Source organism: Suncus etruscus, chromosome 1 (assembly GCF_024139225.1).
Source record: "Suncus etruscus isolate mSunEtr1 chromosome 1, mSunEtr1.pri.cur, whole genome shotgun sequence".
Lineage (NCBI taxonomy): Eukaryota > Metazoa > Chordata > Mammalia > Eulipotyphla > Soricidae > Suncus > Suncus etruscus.
In genome coordinates this window covers 2,115,643-2,135,442 of record NC_064848.1, presented here as the reverse complement: position 1 = coordinate 2,135,442, position 19,800 = coordinate 2,115,643, and the positions used below count along the sequence as shown (strand labels likewise).

At 41.1% G+C, this 19,800-nt stretch overlaps 1 non-coding gene across 1 annotated transcript; it reads left to right on the top strand.

Annotated features, from left to right (window-relative positions):
• The first annotated feature begins 5,668 nt into the window (after window positions 1-5,668).
• On the top strand, window positions 5,669-5,774 carry LOC126029576 (U6 spliceosomal RNA). The gene has a single exon (XR_007503023.1). It is a non-coding gene; the product is annotated as a U6 spliceosomal RNA (small nuclear RNA).
• The last annotated feature ends 14,026 nt before the right edge of the window (window positions 5,775-19,800 follow it).

Below are 19,800 nucleotides of genomic sequence, written 5' to 3'. Positions count from 1 at the left end.
CCCCCGTAATGCTAGTACAGCTGTCCCCCCCCATGCAATATCTTGATGTAGATTGGTTATCATTTCTGTTGTCATTGACTTATTCCAGTCTGATCATTTTTTATTTCTACCAAATGGACATATGACTGTCTGGTCTTGGTACCATCCATTTTTCTCCCTCCAATTATGATACTGATCAAGGTGATTCCAGTAAATGTGGCTCTATTGGAGATATATGAAAAGATATAGGAGGAGTCCGTCTAGGTGTTGTAAATGTTCATTTGGAAGAAGAAAGGGAAAACAGAAGAAAAAGGTAACAAAACAAAACAAGAAAAGACAAACAACTAAATAAGGGAGTAACAACAAAAGAACAAAAAGAATAAAAAATAAACCAAAACCCCAAACCATCAGCTATGAAGAAACAAGCAAACAAACAAACAAACAAAAAACCTAAAACTAAAACAAAACCAGACCAGCAACTTCTTAAAAAAGGAATGTAGTTTTCTTATTTTGTTATTTGCTTAGGTACGGTAAATATTGGGGAAATTAGAATGGGAATTCCTTTGGCCTAAGTCTAAGAGATACAGGGTTCCTCCGCCCTTGAAGCTTACTGCCATGGGAACAACTACAGGCTCCATACTCACTGATTTACACACCCCAAGGTTTCTTTATGGTGCCAGAAAACTTTCCGTTCAGATGTGGGGGATGACATCCCACCTCTGCAGCTGGACATCTTGTTATTTGCGTAGGTCATAGGGAGAAGGCTAGGAGAGAATTTTTCTTTATGGTTCTAGGATTTCTATTCCATCACAGTTGTTGTAATCAGTCTTCTATAGTGGACCTGGTTTTTGCTCAGATACTTTTTTTTGTTTGTTTGTTTTTGGGCCATACCCGTTTGATGCTCAGGGGTTACTCCTGGCTAAGCGCTCAGAAATTGCCCTTGGCTTGGGGGGACCATATGGGATGCCAGGGGATTGAACCGCGGTCCTTCCTGGGCTAGCGCTGGCAAGGCAGACACATTACCTCTACCGCCACCACACCGGCTCCTTTGCTCAGATTCTAGGATAGAGCCTAAGCTATAGTCTTTCAGCATGGTTCCAGAAGCTCAGTCGCAGTTGTCAAAGTCAGACCTCTGGGATTAGAGATCTTGGTTTTTGAACGAATCTGAGGCCGAGGCCTAGTCTAGGAACTTCCTCACTTGGACCCTTTTTAAATATAAAGTCTGATATAAGTATTTTCACTTGGCCTTTTAAAATAGGTTGTTTGCCTGTTTTCTACTCTTTGAAACTCAGAAGATCTTAATTTGAGATTCGGGGGCTACTAGAATGGATTGTAAGTGGTGTAATGAATTAAAAACTGCATAAAATGTTTTTGGGGTCGAGGACTTATATCTTCAAAGTCTCAACAAGATACACATGGAGAGAAAAAGGGAAGAACAGTGAAAGAAAGAGTTTAGGCTTTGATTGTAATAGTGATTTTTGTTAATAATAGTTCTATTCTAAGCAATCTCTAATCTCTTCATCTCTTAAAATTCATTTTTGTATGGTCTTTTTTGTTTGTTTGGTTTTTTGGTTTTTTTTGTTTTGGTCACACCAGGCTGTGCTTAGGATTTAAATCCTGGCTCAGAGCTCAGTAATAACTTCTGTTGGTGCTCAGGGGAACATATGATGTGCTGGGAATTAAAGTCGTGTCAGCTGCAAGCAAAACAAGTGCCCTACCTGCTGTACACCCCTAATTATATAGTCTTGACAAGAGTGTTAGGAAAGAGGTTACAGTAAAAAACTTGGTTCAGGAGAAGCAAGTTTGTTATATTCACATTTTAACCAGAAGAAGCAAGTTTGATCCATCATTATTACAACCACTATAATTTATCCACTATATCCAGGGAAAAAATAAGTGTCTTACTAAGTATCTTGATGATAAAATAGACAATCAAATATGACAACCCAGTGACCAACTTTCATGATCTATACAAATTATAGTAAGTGAACCAGAACAATAGTACAGTAGGTAGAGTGCTTGCCTTGTACTTGGCTGACCTAAGTTTGATCCCTGGCACCATATAGTTATTAAGCACTGCCAGGAGTAATTCCTGAATATAGAGCCAGAGAACTTAACCCTGAGCATCAACAGATGTGGCCCCAAAACAAAGAAACAAGTGAATAGAAGCATGGGCTAAAAGGATCCATGCAAGAGAGTCAGGTTTAATCCCTAGTATCACATGGTTCCTCCAAGTACCACTGGAAATATCCCCAAATACACAGCTGGGAATAGGTCCTGAGCACACTGCATGTAGCACAAAATAAAAAACAAAAACCTTAGCACATAGCAATTTTTCTACTTGTATTTTGAAATATAATATATTGACAATAAAGTACACATCTTAAGTGTACAACTCAATAAATTCATATATATAATTTTATATGTAATTCAATTTATAATGTACATATTAAATATAGATATCCATATGAAACTGTCCAGTACCCCATGATTATCCCTCTTTCCCCCAGATATCATTTAATAATAATAATTGTTATTATTTCTACCTCTATCAACTTCAATACATTTTGCCTATTTATGACCTTTATGTAGATGACAGGCATCATTTCAAACTTCTGATCGTGCATCCTTCTTTTCTCTTAAAAAGCAATATGGTACTGTGAAAAGAGTACAAGTAATTTAAGAATCAAATGCATCAGATTTGAACTTTCAGTTTCCATTGTTCATAGTTTTAGTTTCTATAGCTATGTTATCTTAAATAAATGACTTCAACATTTTTTTAATAAATTGTACTTAACAAAAGGCAACAGAGACTTGTGTGTCTGACTTCTCTTAGGGACTCATACATACTCATGCATATATCTTTATTTCCCTTTACAAAATACTCTTTAACCTTCCAGACCCTACATAAGTTTCCAGGAGATCTCTGATTTCCTGCCAATAAGTATTATTCATTGCTTAGGTATTTTTGTTTTCTCCCTTTGATGTGTATGTTCTTATGCTATAGAACTTAACACAGTTTAACCCTGATTTTTGAGTTTGCAACACCTTTAAGTTAGGATCTATGTGTTTATATATATTTTTCTACAAATAAAATGAACTCAATGCTTTTGTAGAATAGGTGAATTCAGTTATATCAGCATATTTTTAGAAGCACTATAAGTAATAAAGTGAGAAATTCTTAAAAGAAGGAATGTTTCTTATATTTTTCCAGTTTGGTGAGATGTGATTTATAATAAACAAGGTTTTTAAAACAGATAAAAGTAATATTTCACTGGATATGGCTCTGTGGTCCCCAGTCCATGGGGTGAGCAGCACCTCATCCCTTGGTTGATTATTGAACAGTGAGGCCTGCATAGCCAGCTGAGTATTGGTGGTCCACTGTACCTATATATGTGAGGGAGGAGAGAAAGAAAGAAAGAAAGAAAGAAAGAAAGAAAGAAAGAAAGAAAGAAAGAAAGAAAGAAAGAAAGAAAGAAAGAAAGAAAGAAAGAAAGAAAGAAAGAAAGAAAGAAAGAAAGAAAGAAAGAAAGAAAGAAAGAAAGAAAGAAAGAAAGAAAGAAAAGAAAGAAAGAAAAGAAAGAAGAAAGAAAAGGAAGGAAGGAAGGAAGGAAGGAAGAAAAGGGAGGAAGGAAGAAAGAAAAAAGAAAGGAAGGAAGAAAAGAGAAAGAGAAAGGAAGAAAGAAAGAAAGAAAAGAAGGAAGGATGGAATGAAGGGAGGAGGGAGAGAAAGGGAGAAAAGTAAGTGAAATCAAAACAATACCAAAGGAACATATGTTGTGTGGACATTTGTGTTATAGTTTTTTTCTTATGGATGAATGAAATTTGTCACAATAAACAAATTAAGAGAAAAAGCTGACAAAGGCTCAATAAATGTTAGTCAGCTTTCTACCACTGGAAACCATGAGATAAAGCACAACTAAGGAAGTGGATGGAAAACAATTTAGAGTGATTTTGGTTGATTGATCTTTTATTAGTCTTTTGAGGCAGAAGGTGCGAAAACTCAAAGTGATAAAATGACATAATATATAGGTGGGTAAGTATGTAAAGCTATCTAAAAATTTCTTCTATGGAGTTTAGAAAAAGGTGTCATAAAGTTTTAGCTTACTGGGAGTAATAAAAAGAAAATCAAGTTAATAATTTTTTATATTTCGCTGAATTAAACTTGGCTCTGCCCCAATGATCGTATGGAACGATAGATCTGTCCTCAAATAGAAGCCATCCTCCACATCCAGCAATTCACATTTACGGCCCTAGGCCAGTTACACCCATCTTTGACCTTAAAACCAGCTCAAGTGGACAGATGTCAGTCAGAATGCCTTTCCTGACTAGTGAGTTCCCTACACCTACCTACAAGGAAAACTTAGGAGTGTATTATGATTGACTTGGCATAATTATTATTATTATTATTATTATTATTATTATTATTATTATTTTGGTTTTTGGGCCACACCTGGTGGTGCTCAGGGGTTACACCTGGCTGTCTGCTCAGAAATAGCTCCTGGCAGGCACGGGGGACCACATGGGACACCGGGATTCGAACCAACCACCTTAGGTCCTGGATCGGCTGCTTAGGTCCTGGATCAGCTGCTTGCAAGGCAAACGCCACTGTGCTATCTCTCCGGGCCCATCTATATCTATCTATCTATCTATCTATCTATCTATCTATCTATCTATCTATCTATCTATCTATCTATCTATCTATCTATCTATCTATCTATCTATCTATCATCTATCTATCTATCATCTATCATCTATCTATCTATCTATCTATCTATCTATCTATCTATCTATCTACCTACCTATCTATCTTTTTTTTTGGTTTTTGGGCCACACCCGGTGGTGCTCAGGGGTTACTCCTGGCTGTCTACTCAGAAATAGCTCCTGGCAGGCACGGGGGACCCTATGGGACACAGGGATTCAAACTAACCACCTTGGGTCCTGAATTGGCTGCTTGCAAGGCAAACGCCGCTGTGCTAGCTCTCCGGGCCCGACTTGGCATAATTATTAATCATGCCCCATTGACACTCAACAGCATCTTAGAACGGGATGATAAATCATAATGCCATTTTACCCTGTGGATTTTACATTCTAATTGTCCAGTCACCTCCATTACTCCTCCTCAAGTTCCAAGCTTTATTAAGCCTCAGAACACTTTCCCACACTATTTCCCCATGCTTTCAGCAATAGGTCCCTAAAGTCTCAGTCAAACACATTAGTAGTAAAAACAAATATGGCAGAGAAGATATTTACTTAAAGAAGGCAATGAAAGGTGGAGAAAAAAAGGGGCATGGTTATGGTCTAGGAAAGAGCTTCTTATGAATCCTAATCAAATTAGTCTTTTTGGTCTCCTCAGCCTGTTGTGCAGACAGTTCCATGAGAGGCAATCATAAGCTGACAGGAGCAGAGTAACTTTTTTGAAAGACAACACTTCCTGCATGTTTAACTTTTGAGCGCTTATAGGAAAAAAACACAGGCATTGCTTTCAGTCATACTAGGCTCCCAAGCTTTTCACGTTTTCAGATCTAATTGACAAAAACAAACAAACAAACAAAAAAAAAAACCCCAAAAAACAAAAAACAGATTTAGTTGCTATACTTGCAACTCCATCACAGAATGATATGTAAGGATTGTGAGTAAATTTGGGTTCCTTATTTTTTTGCGGGGAGGGATTCAAGATCAAACTCAAGTGCTGGATTTGGTAGCACATACATTGAAATTGGAATGATATTGCGAAAATTAGTATGTCCTTGTACAAGGATAACAGGCAAATTCATGAAGCATTCCATATTCTTACATTTTTAAAAATATTTTTCAAATAAATAGATCAAGCATTTCTGAAATTCATATGGAATAGATACTCTCTACGAATAGCTAAGGCAATCTTTGGAAAAATGAAGATGGGACACGTCACTTTTCCCAACTGCAAACTACTCAAAGCAGTAGTAATTAAAATAACATGATACTGGAATAATGAGAGACTCTCAGATCAATGGAATAGACTTGAATATCCTGAAACAGACCTACAGATCAGCTAATCTTCAACAAAACAGGAAAAATAAAAGTGGAGCAAGGGAAGCCTGTTCAACAAGTGGTGTTAGGAAAATTGGTCAGCTACATTTAAAAAACAAAGAACTCTTTCTAACGCGTATGCACGAAGTGCAATAAAAATGGATTAAAAACTTTGATATTGGGGCAGGATACACAGCAGTAGGGCGTTTGCCTTGCACGGGGCTGACCAAGGATGGACCTGGTCTGATCCCTAATGTCCCATATGGTCCCCGAGTTAGGTGTGATTTCTGAGCGCATAGCCAGGAGTAACTCATGAGCTTCACCGGTGTGGCCCCAAAACCAAAACCAAACAAAAAAACCCCAAAGCTTTGATATCATGGAGCCGGAGAGATAGCACGGTGGTAGGGTGTTTGCCTTGTACGCTACCAACCTGGGATGGACCCGGATTCGATCTCTGGGATCCCATATGATTCCCCAGCCTGCCAGGAGCGATTTCTGACCACTGAGCCATGAGTAATCTCTGAGCGCTGGTGGGTGTGGCCCCAAAACCAAGAAAAATTAAAAAAGGAAAACCTGAATCCATAAGAAGAAAATGTAGCCAAAACTCTAACAACACTAACCAAAAAATTGGAAGCAAAGATAAACAAATGAGAGTAGATTAAAATAAGAAGCTTTTGCACATGTAAGGAAACTATGGCTAAGATACAAAGAGAGTACATAAGATTTGGAGAAATTATTTACCTGCCAAGAAGGGGTAAATATCAAAGATATATAATGCACTGGTAGACCTTTACAAGAAAATGATATCCAACACCATCAAAAACTGGGAGAAGGGGCTGGAGAAAGAGCACAGTGGTAGGATGTTTGCCTTGCACGTGGCTGACCCTGGATGGACCCGGATTTGATCCCCAGAATCCCTTATGGACCTCCGAGCTCGCCAGGAGTGATTTCTGAGCGCAGAGCCAGGAGTAATTCCTGAGCTCTGCTGGGCATGGCCCCAAAACCAAAATTAATTAATTAATTTAAAAAAAAACTGGGAGAAGAGATGAATAGAAACTTCCTCCAAGAAATACAAATGGCTAAAAGCCATGAAAAATGTTCTGCATCACTACTTAGCAAAGAAATGTAAATCAAAACAGCAATGAGAGATCGTCTCATACCACAGAGACTGGCACATCAAAAAAAACAAGAACAGCCAGTGTTGGTGTGGATGCTGGCATGTATGCAAAGAGAAAGGGTCTTTTATTTACTATAGATGGGAATGTTTATTGGTCCAACCTTTCTGGAAAACATATGGACATTAAAAAAAATCAAGGAATTGAGTTTTCATTTGACCCAGCAAGTCCAATTCTTGGAATATACCCTAAAGCGCCCCCCCCAAAAAGGAGAAATGACATTTACACTCCTATGTTCCTTGCAAGCACATAATAGTCAAAATCTGAAAACAGCCCAACTGTCCAAGAATAGATGTGTTGATAAAGAAACTATGGTACATATGCAATGTAATATTGCTTGTCCAAAAGAAAAGATAAAGTTAAGAAATTTGCTACTATATGGAGGTACTTGGAGAATAGCATGCTGAGTGAAATTCAATTCCTGTCATCCCACATAGATTCCCTGAGCCTTCCAGGAGTAATTCCTGAGCACAGAGTCAGGAGTAATCTCTAAGCACCATCGGTTTGGCCCAAAAGCAAAGAAACCAAAGTAAGTGTTGAATTATTCCTTTAATTGCTTTTAAAGGCTGATATACTTATGCCAAAAATGAAATGTAAAGGAAGTTACCTGTATTCAGCCTTCCAAGGTTTAATTCCAGCAATTTCATATGTTCGTGGTTCACTATCAGGAATGATTCCTGAGAGCAAAGCCAGGAGTAACCCGAGTGCCCCAGGGCTGGGAATAACCCTTGAACATTATCAGGTAAGCCCCCCCACTCTCCAAAAAAAGGGGGGAAAAATAAAACCCAGCAAATTTCCTCTGGGCCTGGCACTTGGAGAATTTCAAGATGCTTAAATTGGGGCTGGAACAATAGTACAACGGGTAGGGTGTTTGTCTTGATGCAGGTGACCTGGTTCAATCCCGGCATCTGCCATATAATCCCCTGAGCACTGCCAGGAGTTATTCCTGAGCACAGACACAGGATAACTCCTGAGCACCACTGGGTGTGGCCCCAAAACAAAACAGAAAAAAAGTGCTGCTCATTTTGTACTTCTCCAATACCAGGAAGATAATATGTAAGCTGAACCCTTAATCAAGCGACCTTTCACTAGGCTTTGTAAATCAATGGAGAATGCCTCTAAGGGAAGAAGTCTTGCAAACCTGAACTTTGCAAAAATTGACCTTCCTGGCTGGAGAGGTAGTATACGTAGGTAAGGTCTTTACCGTGATTTTGTGGCCAACCTGGTTTTGATCTCCAACACCTGATATAGTCCCCAGTGGTCACACCAAGAGTGATTCCCTGAGTCCTGAGTCAGGAGTCAGTCCTGAAACATGGCTATATGTGCCCCCCCACCCAACCCAAACCAACAAAATTAAAAATATTTTTATCCCTGGGTCCGGAGCGATAGCGCAGCATAAGGCGGTTGCTTTGCAACGCGGCTGAATCCAGGTTGGACCTCGGTTCGATCCTGATGTTCCATATGATCCCCCCAAGCTAGGAGCGATTTCTGAGCACATAGCCAGGAGTAACCCCTGAGTGTCATCGGGTGTGACCCTCCCCCCAAAAATATATTTTTATCCAAAATAAATGGCTTCTCATTTGGACAAGATGATTCCCTAGATGTAAATCTACCACTTTGGTACATAATAAAACTCTCTATCTTGTCTCTTAATTGATTGGCCCCAATTAATTAGGAACTTCATCTAACAAGTCTTCTAACACTGAAAAAGCTTTAAAACTATTTTTAAGTTATATTTTGTATTATATTATTTAAAAAGAAACTTTGCCTTGTAGGCAATGAAGATATACTCTAAGTTATCTTCTATAGAGAAATTTTAAAACACACACATACACCCCACAGTGCATATACTAAGCTCAGTGATTAGAATTGGCTTGGATACTAGCCAGTGTAGAATACATGCCTTGCATGTCTACGGCTCTAAGTTCAATCTCCAGGAAGAGGATACTTCCATATGGAATGAAGAGGCCACTCAATTTAATTCTATTATAGTCCTCTTGTTTTCCTTGTTCAAGTGGAAATGAGTTAAGAAACAATACACTCAGTTAGGGGAGAACAAATATAAAGAAACTCATGAGAGAAGAGGAATGAATGATCTTGGAGTTATTATCTACTCTCCATAGCCAAATTTCTCTATCAAATTTAATTTACTGCTTAACTTACAAATATTACTTCCTCTAGGATAGATTTCTGACTCTACTTTGGTGTAGGGGGACTCTCTTATCCTTATAAAACAGGACTTTCTACTTATCAATATACTTTCAGTCCTCTGTGCCTGCTTGTTTATGTATGTTGCTCCTAAATTAATTCACTTAAAAGGACACAGTTGTCCCTTATCACAGTCTTTCTTCACTGACTAGGTAGGTCCTGCCTACACAAGTAAATACTTTTAAATAACCATTGAGCACCTGGGTTATACACATTTAGGACAACTTAAATAAAATATGCCCTGAGTTGATTTGTCACATTTCTTCTTTTAGCAAAAGCTTTATCTGTCAAATTTAAAGCATTAAAGTGGAAACCACTCTAGATATTTATACTTACTGCAGCAAATTAATGCTTTTAAGGGCAAGGAGAGCACTATCTAGGCTAGACCTCTAGACATTATTCCCAGAATACCACCAACACTCTGAGGTCATTATATAAATTATTCAAGACAACGGCTCATAGCTATGATCCAGGGATCAAGAAACCATCTACCATCTATTGCCACTATAGCTAACTGGACAGTGAGCATAAGAATCCTGGACAATTTTAAAAATCGTATTTCCACAAGTTTTATTGACAATGGATAGTGTAAAAATATGGCCTCAGACTTCATTGCACTTCAACTTGTCAATCGTATCCCCAGTAAGTGAAATTGATTCACATTCAGAAACTCAATAGCAAAGATGTCTAAAAAAATGCCATTTTCAGTTACCCAGATTTTGTAATATGGGAATATTTTCTGTAGATAGCTTTTTGGGTTGATCCCGTAATGCATTCAGACATCCTTATTCATGAAATTCTGGCTCCCATAGTCAGGTATGCCTGCCCTCAATCCATCATTCAACATGTTCCAAATGTTTCTTCTGAGTTTAGAGCAGTGGTCCTCAAACTTTTAAACAGGGGCCCTCTTCTCTGTCCCTCAAGATCATTGGAGGGCTGGACTACAGTAAAAAACAAAACAAAACAAAAAAACTATGAACAATAATGTCCCGCAAGCCTTAATTTGAGGACCCTTGCCTGAGACTAAGAGAACTCTAGAGAGAGAAGGAAGGGAGTCCAAGAGTGTAGCACACTGCATATGGTTCACAGGCCTTAGTTTGAGGACCCCTGGTTTAGAGGATTCAATGTAGGACATCCCTACAGTGGAAGAAATTTGACTTTTTCATCAACTGCCATAGGATCGCTGAGTTCCAGTATTTGTCTGGAAATAAAAAACTGTCTCATAGAGAATGCACACATTAATTATCTTGCCTTTTTGAAGTTCAAAAGCCTCAAATTTCTTTAGTAGAGCTAAACTCAGGTTTCAGCAGAACTATATTTCCTCAGCAAACCCTAGCCAATTCTTGGCCATTGACCCTTCATATTGGAAGTCACCAGCATAGTATGGTGCTCTATTTCTCACACTTCATCATCAAATCTCCTGCTTTCTCTAGTGGATCACAGTTCAAGCCTGTGTGCATATCTAGGATAATCTTGACTCAAGATCTCTTTATATTGGTGGGGGTAGGTAGAGACTTGAGCTATACCTGGTGATGCTCAGGACGTATACTTCTGTCTCTCAGGAATTACTCCTGGCAGTGTTCAAGGATCTTATGTGGTTCTGGGGATTGAATCCAAGCAAACAATGTGCAAGACAAGTGCCCTACTCACTGTGCTCGCTCTTCAGCCAAAGATTCTTAGTTTAATCACATCTATATAATTTCCATTATCATATAAGGCAGAATTATCAGAACAATCTTGAACAATCACTGAAAACTGTTATTCAATTGATCACGTTTTCTTCCATCACAAACATATTTTCCTTCCTTCGTTCGTTCCTTTGATCCTTCCTTCTTCCCTTTCTCACTTCATTCCTTCCTTCTTCCATTCCTTCCTCCCTCTTTCTTCTTTCCTCCCTCCCTCTCTCAATTGTTTCTTTGTTTCTCTTTCTTGTGCTTGGATCAAATCCAGAGCAACCTCTACTACATGTTGAAAGACATTTCATGTTCTGAGCACGGCTGTCCAGCAGAAATATAATGCCTAATTAGAATTTTAATAGTTACATTAAAAAGAAGCAGGTGAAATTAATTTAATAATCTTTTTATTAGTTCAATATTTCCAAAGTACTATGATTCCAATATGCAGTCAGTTTAAAACTTTGTGTCATAGTATTTACATTATTTCTACACTCTTTGATAGTACATAATTATATTTATTATAAATTTTTATTCATACTAATCACAATTTAGGGGGAAGAATAGTAACTGAAAGTTTTCAGGGGCCATTCTTAGTCGTGCTTGGGTTACCAGACGATGTCACAATGAATACAGGCTTCTGCATGCATGCAAAGCAACTCCTTTAGCCATTTGAACCATCTCCCCAGCCCCATTAACCACATTTTAATTATTCTATGACCATATGTGTCTGGTATATCATATTGGATAGTGTCATCCCAGAGGGCTATATAAAATTAAGAATCCTAGGAAAGGTGGACCATGAATCATCCCACTGAACCCATATTTTAGCAGCTATAGCTTTCACCTTTGGCACTTCATTTAGTCTATAGCTATAATTGAGATGATGACAACTTTTAAACCCTTGTCAGTATAGAGTCTGCCATCAGTGGGTTATAGAAATCCCTCAAAACCAGACTGACAAAAGATTAATATTAGGTTATTTTTCAGTAAGACTTTAGTCAAAATGATAATACAATCCACTGCAGGGCTTGAAAATAGGATAATAATAGGGTCAAGATAACTAAGGTAGAGAATAAAGTACTTACCTTGCAAGATACTGACCCTGGTTTGATCAATAGCACTGCATCTATTACCTAATAACCACCAGGAGTGACCCCCTGAGCAGAGAGCCAGAAATAATCCCTAAGCATTGTAAGGTGTGACCCAATTTCCCCCAAAGTAAGTTATTTTAATTGGGGAAATAAAAGCTAATTGATGGAAGAATTAATAAGTCAAACAATTATACAGGTAAGACTAATCACAGATTAGCTGATTAATATAGCTGATGTCACTTCTAGTTATGGATGGACAAAAAGGGATATATTATCGGCCTGATATTGGCACCAACATGAGACAGAGTTTTTGGCACAATATCTAGTGTAGGGCATTGCCTGAATAAGAAGATAGAGAGCCAAACAACCAGTTTCCTCTTCTTCTAGCCCTCCAGGTCTGTTGCACTTCTACCAACTAGGTCTGTCTGGAAGTCGTTTCTAAAAGGTGCTGAGCCATGGAGGTTCCTGTGAATTAGAGCAGATCAGAGGAGCATTCAGAAATAAAACAGGAGCCAACAAGCAAATATATATTCCAGGCCACACTTTCTGTAACTCAGAACCTTTACTTTCATAATTACCACTTCATGTTCCTATCTAAGAAGAGGCAACTATCTACGCTTCACACAAAAATTAGGATGCCTTTATCGTCTGCTCAACTAGTGCAAGGTATGCTGTGAGCCTCATAAAGTCAAACATCTCTAGGAAATTCAGTGTTCTTCTCCAAACCAAAGCCTCTCAAAGTCTGGTAATATGTGGACTAATTGACAAAGTGATAATACCACTGGCCTTCTTGTATTACAAATATTACAGAAAAGGAAAAAGGAAATAGTTTAGTTACATTATTGACTTATTGAAATTACTTATTATATATGCAAATCTTATGTACCCATAAGATAGTACAGGGGTTAGGACATATGCCTTGCATTTACCCAACCATGGTTAACCCTGAAATCGCCTGCATCACCCACTCTTCCCAATTCAGCATGGCAGGATGTAACCTGGGTGGTCACCAGCACACACAGGGCCTGAGCAATCATTGAAATACTAGCCCAGTTGGCTGAGAATGACTGGGAAGGGTCCTGGGGCCCCCTGAGCACTGTTTGGGAGGCCCTAATATGTCTAATTCTTCATCAAGCCTATAATTTGTCATAAGGCAGAGGAGATACTTATCACTTTTCTCTTTTGCTGCTATTTCTGGCTCCCACTGCCTCCAACCAACCCATTCGATGGTTACTTAGGTAATAACTACCCTCCTTCCTTCAATTCCTGAAAGATTTTTGCCTTTACAGGTTCTTACTTTTATTGGATTCTTCCTGTATACTTTTTTGTTTGGTTTGGTTTTGGAGCCACACCCACCTGTATTCAAAGCTTTCTCCTTGCTCGGTGCTCTTGGATCACTTCAGGAAGGGGGCATATAGAGTGCCAGGGATCAAGCCAGGTCAGCTGTATACAAGACAAGTGCCTATTCCCTTTCTACTATCTCTTTGGACTTCCTATAACCTTTTCAATTGGAGATGATAAAAGACAAAGAAGTGTCTCAGTGAATCCTCTTCTTGTCCTTCTGTTCTCATTATGGTTCCTCTTTTGGAACTGGCCATTCCACTCAGTATTGTAATATTGTTTCTGGCTGTTGTTTTGGGGCCCAAGAGCCCAATTAGTCATGCACTGTAAGAGCAAGCAATAGATATTCCATCTTGATTCCCACATACAATTTTCTTTTTTCTTTCTTTCTTTTTTTGGTTTTTTGGGCCACACCCGGCGATGCTCAGGGGTTATTCCTGGCTGTCTGCTCAGAAATAGCTCCTGGCAGGCACAGGGGACCATATGGGACACCGGGGTTCGAACCAACCACCTTTGGTCCTGGATCGGCTGCTTGCAAGGCAAACACCGCTGTGCTATCTCTCCGGGCCCCACATATAATTTTCATAACCATTTTTTCCTCCTGGGTCTGTGTGCTGCCCTTCAATCCTAAGAAATGTCCTCGTGCTCTGTGTGTTTAGTGGTGATGTAGGTTCAGTGTGAGGGGAAGAAAACACTGAGAACACTTTTGGGGTTTCTCCCATCTAAGTTCTCCTCTCTCCAGTGACTTAAGTGCTGCCCTCTGGAAGGACTCAGACCCTGGAGAAGGAGGATGATTGTCTGATAGGACAATCTGATAAGGAACAGATAATCCTCCTCCATGGAATCATTAACCACTGATACCAGACTGAATGACTGAGACAGAACTGCCTGCTCTGCTCACAACCATTAATCATGAATCCCCATCTTCTTAGCTTAGTAATCCCTAAACAAATTAATTTTTGATCATATCAACTTTTGTCTCAAGTAATTGGCCTACAAGTGGTGAGGATTCAAACTTGAGTTCAGTTACAGTGATTGTTTCTCCCTCATGGGTTATGATAGTTGTTACACTCATGAAAACGAATATCTCTTGGGCCAGCATTATAGTACAGTGGATAGAGTGTTTGCCTTGCAGGTGGCTGACCCAAGTTTGATCCCTGGCATCCCACATGGCCCATCCAGCCTACCAAAAGTAATTTCAGAGCACAGAGCCAGGAGTAAACCCTGAGCACCTCCGGTTGTGGCCTCCCCCCACAAAAAAGAAAACAGACCTCCCTATGACAGTGAGGTAAACTTCCCTCCATATCCTCTCAGTCTTGCCTTCACCTACAGTGCCAAGTTCTTGCAGCATGACAAGTCTCCCATTTCTTGCTTCTTTTTCCTCTGACATTCTACCAAAAGAAGATAACAGTTCAGACACTTGAGCAGTGGTCCTCAAACTATGGCCCGCGGGCCACATATTGTATTTGTATCTGTTTTGTTTCTTCATTGCAAAATAAGATATATGCAGTGTGCAAAAGAATTCGTTCATAAGTTTTGTTTTTACTATAGTCAGACCCTCCAATGGTCTGAGGGACAGTGAACTGGCCCCCTGTTTAAAAAGTTTGAGGACCCCTGCTTGAGAGAGTTGATAGGTCAATGCTTTCCTGACCATTCTAAAAACACAATTCTAGAGGCTGGAAAGATAGTACGGCAGGTAGGGTTTGATCCCCAGCATCCCATATAGTTCCAGGGACACCACCAGGAGTAATAACAGAGCATCAAGTGTAGCTGCAAAACAAGTGTTAAATTTAAAAAAAAAATTTTTTTTGAATTTAAAAAAGCACAGGGGCTGGCGAGATAGCATGGAGGCAAGGCATTTGCCTTGCATGCAGAAGGACGGTGGTTTGAATCCCGGCATCCCATAGGGTCCCCTGAGCTTGCCAGGACTGATTTCTGAGCATAGAGCCAGGAGGAACCCCTGAGCGCTGCCGGGTATGACCCAGAAACCAAAAAATAAAAATAAATAAATAAATATAAAAGCACAATTCTAAAGCTTGTTCCAGATTGTTTTTAGGAGGGATCTTAGTGACCCTGAGCCTCATTGTTGACACAGCTCAACTGCTAATCATTATGCTCATTATAAGTCACCTGCTATTCATTGTGCATATGATTTGTTTTCCCCTTTCTCTTACTTTCTCTTTTGTCCCACTTGTGCATGTATGGATCACCTATGGCAACTAAGAACTCTAAATCAAAAGAAGGAAAGGTTGTGGAGGAGAAATGAAACCTCAGCAGGTCATTTTGTGACAGTTTTCCAGAACCTGGGTATTTTGACTCTAAGAGAAACAGCACCATCTGTTGGTCTCTGGCTCAAAGCTTCTCCCCTCCATCCTGTAGGAAGGACAGCACTGGATCTTCAGGGTTTTCCCAAACCCGAGGGCGTAATTTTCACTTCAGTAGAGAATTTCATCAGTCTTCCAAGTTCTTTAGTGATGATGTATGTGATTATATTCAGAAAATTCAGGAGCGTGAATCTAGTCCCCTTATCGCAGGCGAGACACTGGTGAGAAGCAAGTTTTCGCAGAATAAAATGAAAATAAACCATATAGTCTCCCATATGCAGACTTTGCCTTGCACGTGGTCAACAAGGTTTGATCCCCAGCATCCTGAGCCCCACCAGGAGTGATCTCTGAGCATAATCAAGTGTAAACCAAAAATTAAAATAAAAAGGAAAACTAGAATAAATTATACCCACACTCTATGTGTCTAGCAGGTCTACAGAAATCTAATCTCTTTAGACCTCTTTCAGTGATGATGGTCTATTGCCTGGCATGCACCAGTGACAGTTCAAGATGGGCAGCTCAGATTTTAAATGCCCGTATTTATCTGTTAGAACCCCTGGGCTCTTACAGCAGAGGAGAGTGGTAATAAGTGAAAACTCTGGAGCAAGTACTTTGGATCTCCTACTAAAATTTGTGTAGAATTCTCCCTCCAGAATTTTGGAATAAAATCCATTTTCCAACATAGGAGAGGAGCCTTGGGGATATTTAGGAGTAGAGGCTCTAGATAGAGGTCATCTCAAATATTTCCTTCCTAAATGTCATGGTTCAACTACTTTCATATGGATGTACTAATTTTAATGTGATTACTTAGCAACTAAAAGCACTGGAATTCTCCCCATTCCACACTGCAATCAATGTGTGAGTACTTTGGCTAGAATCATGTATGTAAGCCCCTCAGTGACCCTTTCCCCCAGCCAATAGTAGTGCCAGAATGTATGTGAGCAGCATAACTAAAAGTGTATCAATCCAAAAAACCAAATGCAATAAAAGAAAGGGACGTGGGTAAGGGAGAAATAACATAGTGTGAGCTTACTCTACCAGCTTGCATAAGTGAATTTGGTTCCAAGCCTCAGTCAGCATCTGTCCTCAGATCATAAGAAATAACAGGCCACTGGAGATGCTTTCTGCTTCTCTGACCTTGAACGTGAGCAGAAAGCCCCAAGCTTAATGATTTTCTTTTCTGAGCTATTTAAGGTTTGGGAATTTGTCAGCCTCCTCCACAATCTTGGCAATTATCATTACTACCAAACAGGAAACAGAATACAACCACTCCAAAATTTCCAATTTGCTTGCCTCCTCTGGCATTTTATTTCAAACTACCAGATACAAATTTAACTGATTATAGTCCAATAACCTGCCACAGATTACCAGAATTCTATTTTCTCCTTGCTAGGGTGTGATAAAAGCATTCATGCTAAATAGGTGAGCAAATCCATGCCCCCCTCTCATGAACTATGAAAAGAAGCGCTGTTAGCTTCTCAAGTTCCCTCTGTCAGACTGAATCTAGATCCTTGTCCAGAGTTTCCTAATGGGATCTAGAGAATTGAGAAAACATATAAGTACTGGAAATGATGATGTGAGACATGAAGGGTGAATCTCTTGGCTTCTCCTTTCCTACTCTGCCTAAAGAAGAAAAGCAATAAAGTCAGGTCATCCATCTGAGAGATACAAGTGTGACCAATTAAAAGACCTCAACAAAAGTGACATAGTCAGGGTTTTTGCCTTGTGCGTGGCCAACCCACGTTTATTCCCTCACACCCCATATGGTCCCCTGCATCTGGCAGGATCCCTGAGTGCAGAGACAGCAGTAAACCCCGAGCACTACTGAATGTGGCCTCAAAAAAAAAAAAACAAATAAAATTTAAAGACCTCTGCAGTTCAGTTATTGTCTGTTAGTAATCCTCACTTTTTCTTTCAGTCTTTGAGCCACATGAGCATTGCTTCTGGGGAAATAGCTGTCTTTTTTTCAGTACATGGGGCTCACTATTGGTAAACGTTCAGGGGACCAAGATGCTGGGGAATCAAACCCAGGCTTCCTATTTACTAATCTTGTGAGCTATTGGGGTAACTCAATGAGCTATATGAGCTATATGAGGTAACTCAGCCCAAACCCCACTTTGTATTCCAGTGAGTGCTTGTTCCTTGTTTTCAAAGAAATTTATTTGTGTTGGTGAAAAGAGGTTCGAAAGCCCCCAAGAAGAATGCCTGAGCTTCTGCAGAAGAATAGGATGGGAATCTTAAGCAGATCTGAGAGGTAACTGGGGGAGATTGCCGGTAGCAAAGAGGAGCAGGAATGTTCTGCAGGGAGCAGATGAGAGAAGCTAAGAAGTGGGAAAAATACAGGGCAGCCAGAATGGAGGGGGTGGTTGCATACCTGTATCAACCTAGTGTAGGTGCTGCGAGATTAAGTACCAGAACAAACATATCACCTGGTACCAATTAAGCTTTAACTAGATGCAAATCCTTTCAAAGTGCTGAATAACAGTATTCATTTACTGCTAAAAACTATTGATCTTGGAGATTGGAGAGATGATGAGCAGGTGGAGCATTTGCCTTGCACATAGTTAACTGTTTTTCAATTCCTGGAACCTCATAAATTCCTGTGAGCCTTTCCAGGAGCGATCCTTAAATGCAGAGCATGATTCAGCCCTGAACACTAAAGAGTGTGGCCCCCAATCAAACCAATCAAACAAACAAAAACGCCATGAATCTAATAGTTCCATTTTACAAAGGAGAAAAAGGGGGGGGGGGTTGGAGAGGTTTAATTGTTTTCTCAAGATTAAAAAAGTGAGGTTACCTGAGTCTAAAATCAGTCTTAAGTGCTGAGGGATGGCACTGCTGTATTCTACCACTGCCTATAGTTTCTGTTTGTTTGGTTTTGGGCCACACCTAGCGGTGCTCAGGATTACTCCCGGCTCTGCATTCCGAAATCACTGTTGGCAGGCTGTGGGCACCATGTGGGATGTCGGAGATAAACCCAGGTTGGGCATGTGCAAGGCCAACGCCCTATCTGCTGTGCTATAGCTCTGGCCCCCATTGCTGGAGCGATAATCCCCAACCAAATAGCTTCTATTTATTCATTTAATGAATGTGTTACTTCCCTACCACCGGATAGCTTTCCAGTGCACACCCTAGAGAGGAAATACATTCATATTCTATTGCATGTCTCCTACCAGAAGGCTAGTTTCTATATTCACCATGCCATTGATCATTCTATTCTTTGCCACCATGCACCCTCCTTGCTGCTTGGCAGACTTCTCTGACAGCTGAGGAAAAGAGAAGGGGGCGTGTTCATCAGAGACTCCGGCCTGCCCGGAGCCTCTTTGGCGTTTTAGAAGCGTGCTTTAATGACTCCGAATTTCTGTGCGCTCATTTTGCTGTGAAGTGGAGAAGCCCCAGTGTTGGCAGTTTGCAAAGATTCTGGGCGGCTGGCGGCCCGGGCGCGCGAGGCGGACTGCGCGTGCGCGTGCGCCGCCGGGAGCCGGGAGCCGCGAGGGGCGGGGCCGCGCGGGAGTCACGTGATGCGCCGCGGCCCCGCCCCTTCCCCGGCGGCACGCGGGCTCGAGCCGCCCCCGGAGCGCGCTGGGCGGCGGGGTGAGTGGCGTCCGCGGGGGGCGCGCGTCGCTCGGGCCGCGGCGGCAGGGCAGGAGGGCGGGCGGCGCGGGTCGGGCCGGCGGGGTGCGGGTGGGGGCCAAGATGGCGGCGGATCCGCCTTTCCCCCTCCCCTGGGGGCCGGGAGGGCCGGGATGCGAGGCGCGCGGGGCGACGCCGGCACGGGGCTGCGTGCGTCGGGGCTTCCGGAAGTGTCTGCCGTCCGTCGCCGCCGCCTGACAGACAGGCCGTCGCACTCCCATGAGCCCCCGCGGCCCCGCTCCGGGCCGGGCAGCCGCACGCACGCACGCACGCACGCACGCGCACTCGAGCCGCCCGGCGTGCTGGCAAGGAGAGCGCGCAGCCCAGGCAGGCACCTGCGCCCCATGCTCACGCTTGCCGC